The sequence below is a fragment of the Palaemon carinicauda genome, chromosome 9 (assembly GCF_036898095.1).
Source record: "Palaemon carinicauda isolate YSFRI2023 chromosome 9, ASM3689809v2, whole genome shotgun sequence".
In the NCBI taxonomy this organism is placed as follows: Eukaryota; Metazoa; Arthropoda; class Malacostraca; order Decapoda; family Palaemonidae; genus Palaemon; species Palaemon carinicauda.
In genome coordinates, this window is record NC_090733.1 from 161,144,994 (window position 1) to 161,164,102 (window position 19,109).

At 44.2% G+C, this 19,109-nt stretch overlaps 1 non-coding gene across 1 annotated transcript; it reads right to left on the reverse strand.

The window, feature by feature from the left end:
• Positions 1 to 1,160: 1,160 nt before the first annotated feature.
• Positions 1,161 to 1,242, reverse strand: TRNAL-AAG (transfer RNA leucine (anticodon AAG)). The gene has a single exon. It is a non-coding gene; the product is annotated as a tRNA-Leu (tRNA).
• Between the last annotated feature and the right edge of the window lie 17,867 nt (positions 1,243 to 19,109).

Below are 19,109 nucleotides of genomic sequence, written 5' to 3' on the forward strand. Positions count from 1 at the left end.
GAGATTTAGGACCTATAAATGGAATATATTCATACTAAATTAAGTGAATTCTCTAAAGTATTCAAAGCATCATCACTATGCAGTGGATATTGGTTAAGTAAATTGTATAAAATATTTTTGGGAACACCATAATGTTAGGAAAAAAAACTGGAAATTTAGCCTCATACTACTGATTTCAACCCAACATTTTTCAGTTCCCAAACTCATAAATTCTTTTAGTCATATGAAAAGATCATTCCTTAAATTTTCACATATGGTAGATGCAATATAACATTAAAACCAAGATATGATACCACCAAAATATAGAAATTTCAGATGATCCTTACACTCTTTGATACATCACTAAATATCAGTTAACAATTCTAAAAGCAATTTTAAACTATTTGATTTAAAGAACAAAGTGATAACAGGACATGAGGTACACATTAACTACTGTATAGTATACATATAGTGTTCTACAATTATAACCTCTTTCAGAAGAAAGAACACGTGCCGTGTGGTCTAGTGACTAGGATACGCGGCTCTCACCCGCGAGGCCCGGGTTCAATTCCCGGCATAATACACCTACAATATACTGCTCTGAAGTGTTATCTCTGAATTTTACATGGCATAATTCTTATAATACTTTACAGTACTGCACTGTATACTACCAAGTTGTGGAATGATCTTCCTAATCGGGTTGTTGAATCAGTAGAACTTCAAAAGTTCAAAGTTGGAGCAAATGCTTTTTTGTTGACCAGACGGACATGAGTCTTTTTATAGTTTATATATGACATTTTTGTTGTTGACGTTGTTAATAGTTTATATATGATATATTTCTTTTGACATTACTTTTTTTAGAATGATTTATTGTTAATTTGTTCTCTTCAGTTATTTATTTCCTTATTTCCTTTCCTCACTGGGCTATTTTTCCCTATTGGAGCCCCTGGGCTTATAGCATCTTGCTTTTCCAATTAGGGTTGTAGCTTGGATAGTAATAATAATAATAATAATAATAATAATAATAATAATAATAAGGGTAAATCTATCTTTTCTATTTAAACTCATTCAATCCAACCCCTTTTGTGCTTTTTGTTGAGATCTAACAATGGATTGTTAGTTAACCCTCTGATTAAAATCTGCAGTACGAAAGGATTCATTATATTTTGAGTAAAATCTCATGGCAGCGGTGGGATTCGAACCCACGCCTCCGAAGAGACTGGTGCCTTAAACCAGCGCCTTAGACCGCTCGGCCACGCTACCTTGTGAAGCACGTTTCAGAGAGCCAATTGGTCTTAGATGTTTCTATAACCAGTCCGTCTAAATTTCTTAATATTAACTGTTTGGTATCCATTGCCTAAATATGAATATTAAACCAAAAACAATACTCTCTGCATCCTAAATGGCTAAGCTACAACTTTCAATGAAAGTCAAAGGGATTTAGAACCTAAAAATGAAATATACTTATACTAAATTAAGTGAATTCAGAGAAGTATTCAAAGCATCATCACTGTACAGTAATCATAGCTTAAATAATTGAATAACATTTTTGGGAACACCAAAATGTTAAAAAAACTTGGAATTTAGTAAATACACGACACCCACAAGGTGTTCGCGCGAGGGTAGTAACCTCTGCATTCCATGCTTTTATCTTTCTCTAGTATATTTGGAAGATTTATATTAGAAAAGTGTAAAGAAGGACCATTTTCACCGGGCGTCACAGGTCTCTCTCTCCCCAGAAATAGATTTTTCCTTCGTCAAAATCCCTTTTTTCAGTTTCCAAACTTATAAATTCTTTTAATACAAAGACCAGTGATAACAGGACATGAAGTACACATTAACTATTGCACAGTAAACATATAGTGCTCTACAATTATCCTCTCTTTTAGAGAAAAGAACACCTCCCATGTGGTCTAGTGGCTAGGATACACGGCACTCACCCGCGAGGCCCGAGTTCGATTCCCGGCATGGGAAGCTCTTTTCGTATACAGAAGAGCATTTGTAAACTGATTGTACTGCCTTGCTAATATACAAAACATAACATTGATTGATATAAGGTAAAGGAGAAATACACACACCTCTTACTTTCTACACCACTCAGATTTGGCATCTCAATAAAATTTCTACATATAACCTTACAGATAGCAATCTTCATGAGGAAATCATGCTCCTGAAGAGACTGGTGCCCTAAACCAGTGCCTTATACTGCTTGGATACACTACTTTAGGACGCCCCTATCTGACAGCATTAATGGGTACTTAAGCTGGTTGCGGTCTAATCTTATGTTTCTCCACTGAAAATAAATAGGGTATTGGATCTAAAAATAATAAGTTTTCACAAAAATGCAAGCATCTTTTTGAATAGTATTAGAAGCTCTAAAACTATATGAATTGTATAACATATTTCCAATTTTGTGGAGCATCATTTTTGTAAAAGCCCAAATGGGCCAGAGATGAAAGGTGCCCAATAAGACGTAGCCACGTTTGGGCTGGAAGTTCTTCTCATTTGAGAAAGGGTTTTGAGACTTTTCTCAGCCTCACTATCTGATGGGAAGGCTTTGTGGAGACTGGTGTCCAATATCATGCCTAGGTGTATCAGTCTCTGCGTAGGAAGCAGGGAGGACTTCGAGGTTTACCATGATCCCCAGATCCTGGCAAAATCTCAGAAAGTTGTATCGGTGTTGAAGAAGGGTTGACACAGAGTCTGCTAGGATTAGCCAGTCATCCAGATAACGGAAGAAACGGATACCAATCTTGTGTGCCCAAGATGACACTAGGGCAAACACTCTGGTGAAAACTTGAGGTGCTGTGGAAAGACCGAAGCACAGCTTGAACTGGTATTTCCTGTTGTCCAGGCTGAATCTTGAGTACTTCCTTGAAGACAGATAGATTGGGATCTGGAAGTACGGGTCTTATGTCCAGTGCGCACATGAAGTCCAGCGGTCTTACCGCTTGTCTGACTGTGGCTGCAGTCTCCATGCTGAATGGAGTTTGCTTGACAAACTTATTCAGAGGTGAGAGGCCGATTATGGGTCTCCAGCCTCCAGACGCCTTTTTCACAAGAAAGAGTAGACTGAAGAAGCCTTGGGATTCGTCGAGGACCTATGGAGAGCACTCTTCTTCAACAAGGTCTGGACTTCTGCCCGGAGGGCTAACACCTTTGCTGATCCCATTGCAAAGGAGTCTATTGACACTGGATTCCTGATCAGGGGAGGGAGAGATGTTGTGAATGGGACGTGATACCTTGAATGAATCACGAAGATTGTCCAGGGCTCGGCCCCGAGTTGCTTCCACCAGTCCCAGCAACTTTATAGGCATTCCCACACTGGTGGACAAGCGGGTGAATACCTTTCCTAGTGTTTGCGGCCACGGCCGCTCCCACTAGGAAATTTTTCCTCCCATGGAGGATTTGGTGCCTTTCCTGTCTTTGGTCTGAAAGGGCTTCTTAGACACCGCTGTCTTCGCTGCTGTTTTGTTCATCAAGGTCTTAGCTGGACGGGACTGCTGAGAAGCTGGTGGTTTATAGGGCTTGGATGTCGAAGCCCTATGGAGGAGGAAGTCCTGGTGGGACTTCCTCCATCTCTCAGCAACATGTTCCACATCCTTTGGCTCAAAAAGAGAGGATCCCTCTAGAGAGGAGTTCTTGAGCCTAGCGATCTCAGCATCCGGGACCTACTGATGGAATCTTTCAGACACAGCATCCCGTTTCAGGATGGCGTTCGCTCATAAGCTCGAGACTTGATGGGCGAGAAACTCGATGGTGCGAGTGCCTGAGAGAAGGAAAGTTTCCATAGCTTTCTTGGTGCGTTCCTTGGAGAAATCTTCGGTTCGCACCAGGATTCCCAGGGTCCCTAACCAAAGATCAAGCCATGAAGTGGCCTGCACGGCATACTTTGTGACCTTTTCATGGTTGAGGATCTCGGCTGCCGTGGTGACCTGACAGTTGGAGAGCCTCTCAAGAGGGACTCCCTTGGTGAGTTCTTCCAGTGAGTGGTGGAGTGAAAGAGTTGGACGAGGCTCGTCCAAAACTTAAAATACCTCCTCTGCTGGATACGAGGAGGTGGGAGAAGCTGAGAGCCGAAACGTTGAGAGGAGAGCTCTCTGAGAGCTGATAGGTGATCTTTGCCCGGGCACTCTTTAGTCCTTGAGATCAGGGCAAGGCTGCACTGGTCTTAGAGGGCTTTTGAGTGCCAAAGACACGATCTAGGACCATGTCTTTGCCCTCTCGTGGGGGTATCTCAGGGCCGGTAAATCCGTTAGAGTACCCTGACGGGAGTCAGGACTTGCCAGAAGGCATATTCTGACTCTTTCTGCTACCCATCTGAAGTGGGACTGGCAGCAAAGTCCCCTTCTTCCACCCAAGAGAGCTCCTCTCGGGGTAGGTCGTGAACATTCCTGAGTGACTGGTAGTTCCTGAAGGCTTGAAAGTCCTTGAGGAGGACTTTGGAAGAGTGAGAGTGAGAGTGAGAATTTTCTTCTGAAGGTGGAAGGGAGGAAATTTGAACCTCTTGAGACTCCCTCGGCAGAAGTGAGGCAGGAGAGCGTCCAGAGGGGGAGCCAGGAGAGATAGGCCTTGAAGGCCTAACAGGAATCGGTTTCACCCTAGATGTTACTGCATCTGAGACTACACTTTTTCTCTTCAAGGGCAAAGCAGCCAAAGTTCTTTGCCGGAGATCTGCGGGAGCAGTCGGATGTTGTGAGGTCTCCGAAGAGCTAGCTGGTGACGCAGGCCCGAAGGCCTGTATAACTGCTCTGACCATGGCACTGAACCAAAGCTGTCTGCCGATGGTGGCACTGTCAGAGAGAGCTCCTGAAGAGAAAGGGATTAAAGAGTCCCTGTGAGGAGTCTCGACTGATGGTTGCGGTAGGTCTGCCTTTGAAGATGGAAACTTCAGAATCTTGAACCCTTCTGTGGAACCTCCTCCTCTATTTCCCACCGGGCGCACTGTAATGCGTTTGTGGGGAGGGGAATGAAACAATGGTGACCTGTCCAAAAGTCTGCCTTTCAGCTCTTTTTGACTCTTACACAAGAAAGCGCTAGCGAGTGCTGGCGAGTCAGAAAGCGCTTGTGTGCAGGAAAGTGCTGCGTTGGAGAGCGCAGGTGAGTAGACAAATGCTGGTGCGCAGGTGAGTAGACAAATGCTGGTGCGCAGGTGAGTAGACAAATGCTGGTGCGCAGGTGAGCACGGAAGTGCAGGAGAGTGCTGGCGTGTTGGAGAACACTGGTGTGCAAATAGGCGCAGGTGAGCGCTGGCGAGCTGGACACCGACGACGAGTTGGCGAGTACCAACGAGTTGGAGAACGATAGCGCACAAGAGAATGCTGTCGCTGGGGAGCGATAGTGTATAAGAGCGTGCTGTGCGCGCTTGAGAGCTGGAGAGCGCTGATGCGCAGGAGAGCACTTAAGAAGTGGAGAGCGCTGGAGTGCAGGAGAGCGCTGTCGCACTGGTGAGCACAGGTGCGCTGGCGAATGTATAGCAGCCGGCGAGCTGGCAAATGCTGGTGTTTTGAACGGCAAGAACGAGCTGGAGAGTGCCAGCGATGAAACGTAGGAGAGCGCTGATATGCTGGAGAGCGTTGAGGCGCTGGAAAGTGTCGGTGTGCTGGAGAGCACCAACGAGCTGTTGGTGAGGGCTGGTGCACTCACCAACTGAGAAGGAAGGTGCGTTCTCGAGGGCGAGGGATGTTCTGCAACATCACGGGACAGGAACGATGAAGGCATGTCAGGAACAGGGATGTGCTCTTTGGAAGGGCGAACATCCACCGTTGAGGATTGCGAGCGATCCTTAGAAGAGTTCAAGACCGAAATCCAAGGACTAGCGGCAGCATTGTCAGAAGGTGCAGGAATGGACAAAGGTCGAGGGCAAGAAGATGACGGAAGAGGAGGCTCCTTGGTGGGGGAAGGCTGCGAAGACGAGGCTGAAGAGCTGAAGAGGCGCCTTTTCACCAATGGCGAAGGGAGACCTCCACGGCAAAAAGGAGGGCGAGCTCTGTGAGATTACTGAAGCCCTCTGGGGGCCAGTGGATAAGCAAGCTGACCTTTAGAAGCAGCAGTCCTCTACAGAGGAGTCTCTATGAGTGAACTCCTCAGAGGAGGAGAAACACTCACAGGAGAGACTTAGCTCCCCCTAGAAGGATGATCAGGAATGGGGGAAGCGTAGTTGGCAGCAACAGCTGAAGAGGCAGGGGCATTGGCAGCCGCAACAGAAGACGCTGAACAAGCAGAGGCGTCGGCAGCAGCAGCAGAAGCAGCCTCAAACACCACGACAAACGACAAAAGTTCCGCCGTTGAAGCTGACGAAGACTGCCCACTAGTACCACGGATGATGAGCTGCAGCAAGGAGTCCTTGGAGGGTGGACCTGGAAGCCCCAAGGCCGACAACACCTGAACAAAAAAAAAAAAAAGAGAGAGAGAGAGAGAGAGAGAGAGAGAGAGAGAGAGAGAGAGAGAGAGAGAGAGAGAGAGAGAGAGAGAGAGAGAGAGAGAGGTGGGGCTGCTTCGATGGGGAAAGCAACACCATCTCACGAGGACTGGGGTTGACCAACAATTAAAGGGCCTACGCTACTATTCAACAGTCTCTTGCAAGAGGCCAATCGAGTAGGAGCTTCGGAGGAAGGTCGGGAAGCGGAAGCAGCAGCCTTGGGTATTTTCCCTTTCGAAGAAATCTTCAAAAGTAGAAATATCCCGCTTTGACATCTTTTTCCGCCGGCGCCCAAACCTTTCACACTAGGAGGCAGACCACTCCCGACACTCGCTACACTTGTTATCTCTATGACACCGTCGACCTCTGCAGGCGGAACAAAGGGTGTGACAATCAGTGTCCATGGCCAACATGAAGGTACTGCAGGGCTGGCCCTCAAGTCCAGGGCAGGTTCACATGGTCGGCAGAAGTCAACTAACACACACACACTAACAAAGAGAAAGCACAAACAAAAGTAATTAATAGCAGTCCAAATTAGGCGAGGATGAAGAACTGCAATGACCATTCACCATCCGAGCCAAAAGCAAAATGAGCTAAATCACAGATGTGTGAGAGGAAACGGTAGCAAGCTAAACCCCCTATGCCCGCTAACTAACGGAATGGGTAGTTAACCCTAGCTCAAATTTTAATGGCTCATCCTTTCAGCTTTGCCAAAAGTAACAACCCCTAATAAATGGTGAAGGTTTGTATTCCAGTTACGGAACAAATAACGGATTTTGAGCAAAGCAAAAAATCTATTTTTGGGTGATATGGCTATGTCGTCCTGATGGAAGGTTTCTTTAGGCAGCTTTCTAAGGGATATTTGGCTACAGTGATACTCCCAAAGAATTGACCACAGGTCTCCAGAATTCTAACTCTTGGCGAGAGTATCCTTAATATAACTCTTAAGGATATCGCATAATATCAGGGGACGTATTTCTTGATACGACCTGAATAGAGTTTTCGCTTTGAGGGGGAAGAGTCGCAAAAATGAAGGGGAGCCGTTATCAAGGTTACCCGGTGGATCCCCTCCCGGTACCACCCCAGCGAACTATTCCTTGTTGCAATTAAGCATGGATAGCCGTAGAGAGAGTAGTTTCGGGTGGGGACTTGTTTCGGGTGGGGACTTGTTTCGGGTGGGGACTTGTTTCGGGTGGGGACTTGTTTCGGGTGGGGACTTGTTTCGGGTGGGGACTTGTTACATAGATGTATGCTCCTTTTTAGAAAGGAGGGAGGGTCCATCAGGATGACATGGCCATATCACCCAAAAATAGATTTTTCGTTTTGCTCAAAATCCGTTTTTTGGGGCTCAGCCATGTTGTCCTGATGGAAGTTTACCAGAGAATTACTTGAAAGTACTATATCTGTGGGTTTGTATGAGTGCCTTTACCTTGGCTCAGATTCTTATATGGTCTCCCAGACCAAATGCATAAATGACATTACCGTTATTTGTCATATCCACTAAGTTTGGAACTAACTTAGGGCAGGAGGGAAAATGTCGATATTGACTATAAAGTGTCAAGGTTATATTCGTAGGAACAAGGTGGAACTTTTTAGTGATTACCAGGTTGTTCTTACAGAGGTATACTGTCAAGTCTTTTTATTTTTAGGAAAATAAAAGGCTCTGGAATATTTATTCGATCTCATGTAGGGCGAATAAGATGCAAATACATTTCATGTATTTATTTGTATAGACAAAAATAAATACAACAACGAATGTATTATAAATAGAATCTTTAACAAATCAACATCTTCAAGGTATATATATATTTATAACCTGTAAGGGAAGAAATGCATATATTAGTAAACCACAGGTGCCACTCAGTATTGTGAAATTATTAGATTGATTTCACTTAGATGTTGGATATGTTTTAACACTGTGTACGAATGTTCACACGGCTCTGGTGTTGTTGGTTAGATTCTATACCTATATAGAGCAGTCCGAGATTCACTATAGTGATCTCCAATAACGGGTATTACACTAAAAGATGCTAATACCTGTTCACCCGGTATACTGTTAAGTCCCAAACAGTTCACTGTTCATCGCAACACTAGACGACAGGTTTTATAACACTACCTGCCGCCACCACAAAGTGTTTTATTTCAGGCACTTGCTTCGCGTAATGTTTATAAAAGACTAGAGGATTCCCAAGCAGTATATGAGCAGAGAATATCAAAGTCCATATGCTGAAAGAAGTTCAGCGAGGAAGCAATTTTTCTAGGATCGTGACCTGCGGGTGTACTGTCAGGATCTGCTCTGCGAATAAAGTACAGTAGGTGAGTTTTGCCCTCAGTTGTTTTAGGGATAAGTTTGATCCTGAGGTTTCGCTTCGAAAGAGCCGTCTTTCCTTGAAGTCTGAAGTTCTTCGAAAATATACCTTAAGACACTCTACCGGACATAGAGAGACATCTTCCTTCAGAGGGCAGATTCTCCAAGGACCCCACCTCTTGGTGGGAAGCTCATTTTTGGCGAGAAAGGTAGGATCGGGAAAAAGATTTAGTTCTCCCTCTTCTGTGAACTGAATATGGCCACTATTTCACTAACTCTAGCCCCTGAGGCTATAGCAAAAAAGAATATCACTTTTTCTGTTAGATCTTTAAGGGTACAATCTTTGTTGTTCAAGTTCGAAGCGTAGTGCAAGACTTTGTCCAAGGACTATGACATGGCTTTGAAGGGGTTGCAGGTTTAAGTCTAGCGCATGCTTTCGGAATCTTATTGAAGATTTCGTTCGATAGGTTCACCTGTAAGGCGTAGAGAAGAGATCTAGTCAAAGCTGACTTACATGTAGTTATTGTGGTGGAAGCCAGGCCTTGCTCATGAAGGTGGATGAAGAAAGACAGGCAGAAGTCTATCAAGATTTCTGCCGGCCTGTTTGCTTTGACAAAGGAGACCCACTTCTTCCAAGACGATTCATATTGTCCTCTGGTTCACTTTGACTTGTATTCTTCTATAAAGTCGATGTTTTCTTTTGAGATCCCGAACCTTTTCTTGGCTGCTCGGGCGAGAAAATCATGAGATGTAGGTTTTGGGTTCTCAATGATGAAGTGTAGACAATCAACTTCTGAACCAGTTAGGATAGAACTGGGTTCGGTAGAGGAAACAGCCTCAGCTTCAGTTCTATCACTAGAGGGAACCAATTGCTCTTGGGCTATTTGGGGGCCACTACTGCTGCTGTCCCCTTGAAGGATCTCAGCTTGTTGAGGACCTTCAGCAGGAGATTTGTTGGAAGGAACAGGTAGATATGATTCCATCTGTTCCAATCGAGGGACATGGCGTCCGTTGCTTCTGCCCGGGGGTCCTCATATGGGGCTACATATCGAGGTAGTTTCTTGTTGTTGCTTGTTGCGAAGAGGTCGATCTGCAGTTCTGGGACTTTTTCCAAGATGAAGGAGAATGAGTCTGCCTCTAGGGACCATTCTGACTTGATCGGTTTTCGCCTGGATAGAGCGTCCGCCGTCACATTGTGGAACCCTTGTAGGTGAACTGCTTATAAGTGCCATCTTTTCTTTCTTGCCAAGCGAAAGATGGCCAACATCACGTGATTGATGTAGGGCGATCTCGAGCCTTGTTGGTTCAGACATTTCACGATCAGCTCGCTGTCCAGGATCAACTTGACGTGGGCTGATCTGTGAGGGGATAGTTTTCTCAACGTTAGGAAGACTGCCATGGCTTCCAGAATATTGATGTGAAAAGTCTTGAACTGGTGTGACCAGTTCCCTTGTACTTTCCTTTGATGGGAATGACCTCCCCATCCTTCTGGTGAGGCATCCGTGTGGATGACTACTGACAGTTGAGGTGGTTGCAAGGGAATTGTCCTTGCTAGGCTCTTGACCTTCGACCACGGCCTCAGAAGCGATCGCAGTAAGGTCGGTGTCGATCTCTGTTGATCTCTTCGAGCGTTTGATGCGTATCTTCTCCAGACTCCCGACGCATCCTTCAGTTGTGCTCTCAGCACTGGGTCTGTTACTGCTGTGAACTGGAGAGAGCCCAGTACTCTTTCCTGTTGTCATCTTGAAATCTTGTTGGATTTCAGTAGTCTCTTGACAGAACCTGCACTCTCTCTCCTCTTCTTCGGTGGAATGGAAAGGCGGTGTGACTGAAAGTTCCAATGGATTCCCAACCATTGAAACTTTTAAGCTGGAGAGAGGCGAGACTTCTTGTAATTGATCTTAAAGCCCAGATGGTCCAGGAACTGGATCACCTTCGTGGCTGCTTGGACGCTGCCCGTACCAGCCAGTCGTCCAGGTATGCTGCTACCTGAATGCCTTCTAAGCGTAGCTGCTGTACGACTGTATCCGCAAGTTTTGTGAATATCCTTGGGGCTATCTTTAGTCCGAAGGGCATGGCTGTGAAGACATACACTGTCTTCTGTAGCTTGAATCCTAGGTAGGAGGAGAGGGGGCAGCTGACTGGAAGGTGCCAGTAAGCATCTGCCAGGTTTATTGAGACTGTGTACGCCCCTTTCGGTAACAGGGTCCTTATGTGTTGTAAGGTTAACATCCAGAACTTGTTGAGTGGAGACAAGTCTAGAATGACTCTGAGTTTGTCCTAGTCCTTCTTGGGAACACAAAACAGCCTTCCCTGGAATTTGAAGGACTTTGCTTTCCTTATGACCTTTTTGTTCACGAGTTCTAAGGTATATTCTTCCAATAAGGGGGTGGAGTGTTGGAAGAATTGGGGAAAGGAAGGTGGAGTTTTGTTCCATTTCCACCCTAGTCTATTCTTGATTAGGGTGTGGGCCCAGGGATTGAAGGTCCAACGATCCCGAAAGTGGAAGTGTTTTCCTCCTACCTGGAGCATCTCATTGCTTAGATGATCCGGAGGGTTTGTTACCCTGACCACGTCCTCCTCTACCCCTTGAGGGGTTCCTTGAGGAACCTCTCCTAGATCCTCTACCTTTAGGGCAAAAGGTAGTGGTGTGCCTCTCAAAGCCTGGGTTAAAGGCTGGTGACTGGGTTACTAACTGCTGAGGCACCATCTGGAATATGGTTTGTGGCTGGGCAACCATTTGGGGCACTGTGGTCATGGTAACAGTGGAATGCTGCGCAGGTCCATGAGGCACTCATGGCTTCTTCGTCTTCCTGTTCTTGGGTTGGGGACCAGTGCCAGAGGATCATTTCCTTTTGGAAGACATGCCCCACTTTTGGAGAAGGTTCCTATTCTCTATGGCGGCTTTAGCAACTTCCTCTTGGACTGCTTCTTTTGGAAAGAGGTCCTTGCCCCAGATACATGAAGTAATCAACTTCCTGGGTTCGTGTTTGACCGTTATATTGGCAAACCAGTACTCTCTACAGGCCCTTCTGGCCTTCACGAAAACGTACATGTCCTTCACTAGGATAGCCATGTGCATCTTGGCTAGGACCGTGTACATATCTGGGGTACTTACAATGCCTGCACACATCTGCATGCAGTTCTGGAGAGACAGAGAGGCAGCTAGTCTCTCTTTTGTCTCCTGTTCTCTTCGCAGGAGAAAGTCCGACAACTTCGGAAGGTTCTCGTTGAACTGCTGTCCTGCAATATCTGGATCTAGTTTCGAGATTGAGAAGGTTAGGTGGACCTCGTTCCAATCCTTCTCGTCCGTAGGCAGGGCTAGAGACAATGGTTTACATTCCTCAAGCGTAGGGCATGGTTTGCCCAGATCAACTGCTTTTAGTACGCAGTAGAGAGCTTTAGCCGTGAAAGGAAAAGCTCTGGAGGAAGGAGCAAGGAAGGTAGGGTGCCTCTTGCTCAAAGTAGAAACCTTCGAGTTCGTAAAGCCTGCTTTCTTCAGGGTACTCGTCAAGAGAGCCTGTGCCTTGTCATAATCGAAGACCATGACCTCCTTAGGTTCCGTCTCTTCTTTAGATGCAGGTTCGTTCTTCAACCTGACGAAGCACTCCGGTTAAGCCGCGAAGTTCGGCCAGAATTGGAGATCGTCGAGGGGTATGGCCCCATCTTCTCCGAGACGTAGAGTTTCCCATTCATCAAGGGCATGAACTCCGCATACCTCCAGGGGTTGGTTTCGGAGCATTGGGGCAAGTCAGAGACTCTGGGCCACTTGCGGGACCCGCTAAAAGCGGCTGCGCTTCCCTGACTTCCCTTCTCATCTTTTGCTGTTCCTTGCGCATAGTTTCCATCATCATTTGGATCTGCGCTATGAACGCTTCACCTTTGGGGAACAGCGGGTCTGGTTGAGGGGTTGGGGCCGAAGAGGTTGACAGCACAGGTTGATATAGTGTCACAGACAGTAGAGGGTCTTCCGTCTCTGTCGATCCTGATCCTTCTTCCTCCTCGGGTGCCTGGGCCACCTCTTCTTCAGGGTCTTCTTGAAGGAGATCCTTTTCGGTGTCCGAGGACACGTCTGACATCCTTTCCTGATGGATGTCCATGCCTTCCAAAGCCTTGTTAATGTCAGCCTCTATCGTCAGTTGTACAAAGGGAGGCTTGACCTGTACCTGAGGCACAACCGCGTCGCATGTTGCCTTAGGGAACAGAAGACTTCTCATTGTTTCGCTTAGAAGGTAAGGTCCCGGAGAGTTCTTCTGGAACCCTCTTATCCACTTTCGAAGCGTTTCCCTCGCAGTATCCCTCGACTCCACCGTCTTGGGATCACCGAAACCCTCGGACATCAAGGCCGAACAGACAGTGCAACCCATCGGGTCCCAATACCTCAGGGTTTCAGTTGCAATGGAGCAGGGGGCATGAGACCTGCACATCTTGTGGCCATAAAGGTCCCTACTTTTGTGGTTGCAGTACATAACTGCGCACTTCACCTTGGCCTCCTCCTGTAAGGAAAGAAAAGAGTGAAATGAGTATGGGGTAATTTATCATACTGATAAACATATTCCCATGCATTAATAGTAATTCTTACTATTATAATTATAGCTTAGGATAGTAAGCTAGAAAGGAAATAGGACAGACACATATCTGTGTTTCCTGTACAGGCAATTGCTATGACCTCCCTCAATATTAATATTTTAAAATTTCCTTATCAGGGAAATACAGGGTGGAATAGCTCTAGTACTTAGAGCTGGAGTCAGTGTATAATAGCACTAACTCCCCCACAAGTGAAATATTAATACTGTAGGGTAAAAATTTTTGTGTTCTGATGATCTAGGATACATCAGAATGTTAAAGGAATGCTTCACCTCAACATTTGCTTAGCAGTCTCAACAATGGCCTGTGAAAGGATACACAGAGTATGTTGGAAAATCATACTACTTTATGTTATATACTATAGTTTTCTAACTGCTGAATTTGCTATACTGCAGGAATACTGGCTACTGTATAATCTTAAGGCGGGTTTACACGGCCGAGCAGCTCGCTGAGCCCGGTTGTCGAACCTACTTGTAGAACGGCTCGAAGAGCTTTCAGACAGTATATCGAGCCTCAGTGTGCCTCTTGCTAAAACAACGTCAACATGTCTCTCGACCAGGACGATTTCATAGCCATTGCTTTAGCAGTGGCACTAAGAAAGAAAAAAAAAAAAAAAAAGATCAAAGTGGACGAAGGACTGGCTACTAAAAAGAGAGAAATTTTCAAACACCAACTTGCTTGTTATCATTATTATTATTATTATTATTATTACTAGCCAAGCTACAACCCTACTTGGAAAAGCAGGATGCTATAAGGCCAAGGGCTCCAATAGGGAAAATAGCCCAGTGAGGAAAGGAAATAAGGAAATAAATAAATGATGAGAATAAATTAACAATAAATAATTCTAAAAACAGTAACAACGTAAAAAATTAGAGCTAGATGACTGGCGCAATTATTTGCGTATGGATGAAGACACGTATATTGATCTACTGAATCGTTTCAGCCCTTTCATTACTATGAAGATACAACTATGAGGAAGGCCATAACTCCACATGAAGACCAAGTGTCACTTTACGCTATTTAGCATCAGGAAGAATTTATTTTCTTTGTCACGGCGTCTCGTGTGGAGTCAGGCTCAAGTTCTTTCAATATTTCATGCAGAGCCGCTATTCCCTTGTTTCTGGTTACTTATTGGAATAGTCTTTTGATTTAACTTTCCCTAAAGCTGGATGAGCCCGATGTGCATGTATGAAATCAAGTACGACTTCCTTCTCATTCTTGCGTCCATTAATGGCAGCAATAATTAATTTTTTTAATGATGTTTCCTCTAGCAGGTTTGAATAACAACTGAGATTCGATGCTCGACACCCGTTCACACCGCTCGTCAAACAATGTAGCTCCGCCCACAAAAGTCAAGATGAGCCTGACTTTCATCGAGCCGCTCGACGAGCGCGCTCGACAACCAAATAGCCCGTTTACACGCTCGAACATCAATTCAAACACAGGGTTGTCGAGCCAGGCTCGACGAGCTGCTCGTCCATGTAAACCCCGCTTTATACAGTACTGTAGTTCTGCCGGTATACTACCGGACTAGGCTAGTACCTGGCGGCACTAGCCGGCAGAGAGAGAGAAAGAATGAAGAGAAGGACTACCGTATTATTATAGTTTAGCACAATAATCAGGGTAATCAGCCCGGCAAACGGGGAGATTGTAGCCGTCACTAAAGGACAGAAGGGGAAAGGGAACAGGTCTTATATTTTGCATAGAAAGAAGGCGACAGGTATGCCTCCTGCTTTCGGCTGCAAATCAAGGAAACATAGATTCCTATGCCGGTGCCGTCTTGGGCGGCAGAGGAATAACTATTCCTTAGCCTAAGACATTGCCGGGTATAAGACATGTCTTCTAGTCCACAAGGGAGAAAGGTTGCAGCAACTGTATTACCACTTTCAGTTGAGGACTAGGGAAGCCGGGCTTCCTGTACCAGCAACCATGTAACCGGCAGGGGAATGACTAATCCCCCATCGGTAGTGTTGCCGACAACAAGACTGAATACTGTACTCTGAGTTACTGTCGTATTTCAAAGCCGGGATACTCACCGGCAAAAAGGATGGACAGAAACACTATCTCAGCCAAGCCGGAGTACATTACTCTATGGCAAGACAAAAGATAGGGCTGCCGCCTAATGGCGGCGCTCAGAGGGAAGGAAGGGTTTATCCTATTTCTCTAAAAGAGACGAGGATCGAATTATGATAGTAATTCTAGATGTTTTATCTCCAATTGAATTAATAAAACGATACGAAAGGATAAACAGGGATAACGTTACTCAAGTATACTAAAACGCGTTAGGCTAGCCTAACTCGAGTCGGGATCTTGGCTACGCTATATCACCGAGGCCCTAACGTATACTATCGAAACGTTTTATCAGAAGAAGAAATATTACATGTGTAAATCTTATCTTCACTAGTATAATTTTCCTAAATAGCTAGGATTTCATTATAGCTAAATACCGGGGATGTCGTACTACCAACTAAATAAAGCATTTATGGCGTACGACGGCGGTCCAAAATGGCCGCCTTCGGTGATGACTCTGCTCCACTAAACACATCTAAATTATGCTAATTTAACTGTGAGAAGGGAGCCAAAAATTATACACAGGAAAGATTAAATACTCAACTTTCCAGAGGATGAAGATGCTGGAGATTGTATTGTAATAATCCTTATACTGTAATAGTAACAACACCGAGAGCGAGTGGGAGAAACACCGTGCTTAATTAGCTACTACAAAAGGAATAGTTTGCCGGGGTGGTAACGGGAGGGGATCCACCGGGTAACCTTGATAACGGCTCCCCTTCATTTTCGCCACTCTTCCCCCTCAAAGTGAAAACTCTATTCGGGGTGAAGATTGCTATGTGTCGTATCAAGAAATACGTCCCCTGATATTATGCGATATCCTTAAGAGTTATATTAAGGATACTCGCGCCAGGAGTTAGAATTCTAGAGACCTGTGGTCAATTCTCTGGGAGTATCATTGTAGCCAAATATCCCTTAGAAAGTTGCCTAAAGGAACCTTCCATCAGGACGACATGGCTGAGCCCAAAAATTAATTTATACAAAAATATATCTAGTTTCTTTGCCTCCGTGACTTGGAGTCTCTCAATTTTCATACAAGAATTGTATCATACTAGTATGGAGGTGCTGATGAAAAGCTAGTCCCTATGCTCCGTAATTGAACCTGAACTCCAACTTTCAGGAAAAATCTTATCACTTCCTCTTTGGTTGTTTTCCATTTCTTACTTCCTATCCATTTTTTATCAGGTCTGTTTTGCATTAAGAAATAAGGTAACAAATCCAATAAGTTTATATGCATACAAAAACATCATAAAGCACACATGGTGCATTACTGTATTGTTTTTGCAACAGTAAAGTAAAAATCCTGAATGTCATCATTGAGATGTGGAAAAACCCTTGAACAGATTTCTGCCTTAACACAATGCCTTTTACCACATCCAAGGTATCTCAAATTATTTCCATATGATCTCAAGAGGAAATATAATGAGTGTTGAATTCCATGATTGCACAATTTGGCATACCAGTGTTGAACCTATCTAGCTAACATTAATGATAAAGAAAAATTAATTACATATAGCCTATGCATTTATGTATCTAAATTTTACTATAAAAGTAGGCTCAATACAGCAGTCAATTAATTCAAGGAAATTTGCAGATACAAACTTGTGTATAAAACCTAAGTCACCTCATATATTATTATCATTGATAAATCCGTGACAGTTTAATTTAATTACAGCACTCGGGATATCAATTCTTACCGTAAATTTTGTAGTTTCTAGAGTTAACTCCCAATCTACAGATATGAGGCCACTACAGTATTCTTCTGGTTTTCCCGTATGTCAAACATACTTTTACAAGCGAATGCTCTAGGACCAGAACCATCACTCCTTGATACATCACTTGATTCTCTCGCACTAAAACATCATAAAAGGAAGAAAAGAATAAAATTAATACACAATCCAAAGCAATTACAAGTAACATACCAATGATACCAACCTTTTCGGTATTGTAATTACTCTTTAAAAATACCACCTCTCATGGTCAGGATAATCTGCTTTTACCTACTAAACCTGAGTTAAACTTCCAGCACTACAAGCTTTTTCTTTAATACACTTTACAGTAATAATTAATTACAGTAATAATTAATCACAGAAAGTTAGCTATTCAGTAATGTTCTAAAATGACAAGTTTAGAAATAATTTGTAAATTTCCTAACTGATACAAATCTGAAGTTACTTATAGAGATTATCCTTTCAGCAAAGCTGATACTAGCCATCAGACTTTTTAGCGAGGTGAAACTACCCTACCGCTGGTTAGTGGTAAGGGGTAGGAGGGGGAGCCCGACCAGCTATCTCACACACACACACACTTGTGTATTCTGATCATTTTTTGATTGCAAGCAGGACTTGTATAATTCTAAAAGAGTTTTGCAGTCTGCCCCCATGATGTTTGGAACAATACTTTTAAAAGATTCAGAGTCTCAGGACATTTAGCTTTTAATGCCTTTAATTGAGGAACCCATGTAAGCCTACAATCAAATATCAATCCTAAAAAACTAGCTTCGCTTATACATTGGATCCATTAACCTTTCATGCATATATCCGAGTCTGGATGTATTCCCTGAATACAACAGAAATGGGCAACAGTAGTTTTGCTTATTTAAAACTTCAATCCATTCATATCAGCCCACTGAATAATTTTCACAATTGAGAGTTGTAGTTTTCTCTCTATCATCAACATTCTAGAACCAGCAAATGATAGGGAGAGATCATCTACAAATAGTGTTGAGAGAATATCTTGAGGAATGACAGAGGATAACCCATTAATTGCTAGTGCAAATAGGGTTACACTTAGCACACTACCCTGTGGAACTCATTCTTCCTGACATTTTCTCTCCGATAGAGTTTCCCCCACTTTCACTTGAAAAAATCTATGTGAAATGAATGATTGAATGAACGATGGTAGCTCTCTTTGTAATCCCAGATTATAAACGGTTTTAAGAATACCATATCTCCATGCAGTATCATAGGCTTTTTCAAGGTCAAAAAAGACCGTCACATGGTGCAGTTTGGAAGCAAAGGCTTCACAAATACTTTATACTTGCTTAATACATTGGAGAAATGATCAGCCAATACATTGCTAACCTCAGTTGCTCCAGTCACAAACTGACCATTTACCCTTAACACTGATGGCAGGATGGGGGTGAATTTGCCTGCTATTTTTTTTTACTTTCCTCTACACAAAAGATGGTGTGGTTCTACTGTTAATGGAGGAAACAAAAGACACCTAAGACTGGCGCCTAGCTTCTTTCATGGCGCAACAGAGCTTTCTCTACATTTCTTGTATATAATAAAATTCTCTTCAGTAAGGCGTCTGCGCATTCCAATTAAGAACCTTCTTGTGGGAGGCAAGAGGCGGACCTCGTAGACAGATAAGGCATAAGCTGCAGCAGCAGCGACTGACTTCGCACTTCAATGTTGGCTGAAAGCTGAAGAAAAAAATAGAAAGAATAAAAAATTCTTCCCTTGCAAGGGAAAAAAACAACCCGCGGGCAGGAGAGGTTACCCCTGAGAGGCGCAGGACTGAAGCACTGTCAGAGAAGAGGTCTTTCTTTCGAAGAACTCGCAGGGAGCGAGTGACATCAACATCTGAACGGAGAAGAAAAGAAGACTCCCCTGAGGCAGAGGCCGGGCCGGTGCACTTAGAGAAGTGGGGCAGGTCACCAACCTAAGGTTGTTCAATGTTACGGGGGAAAAGACCGAAGAGAAGGTTTGTCCGCCCTCGAGGAACGGCGCACATGTTGAC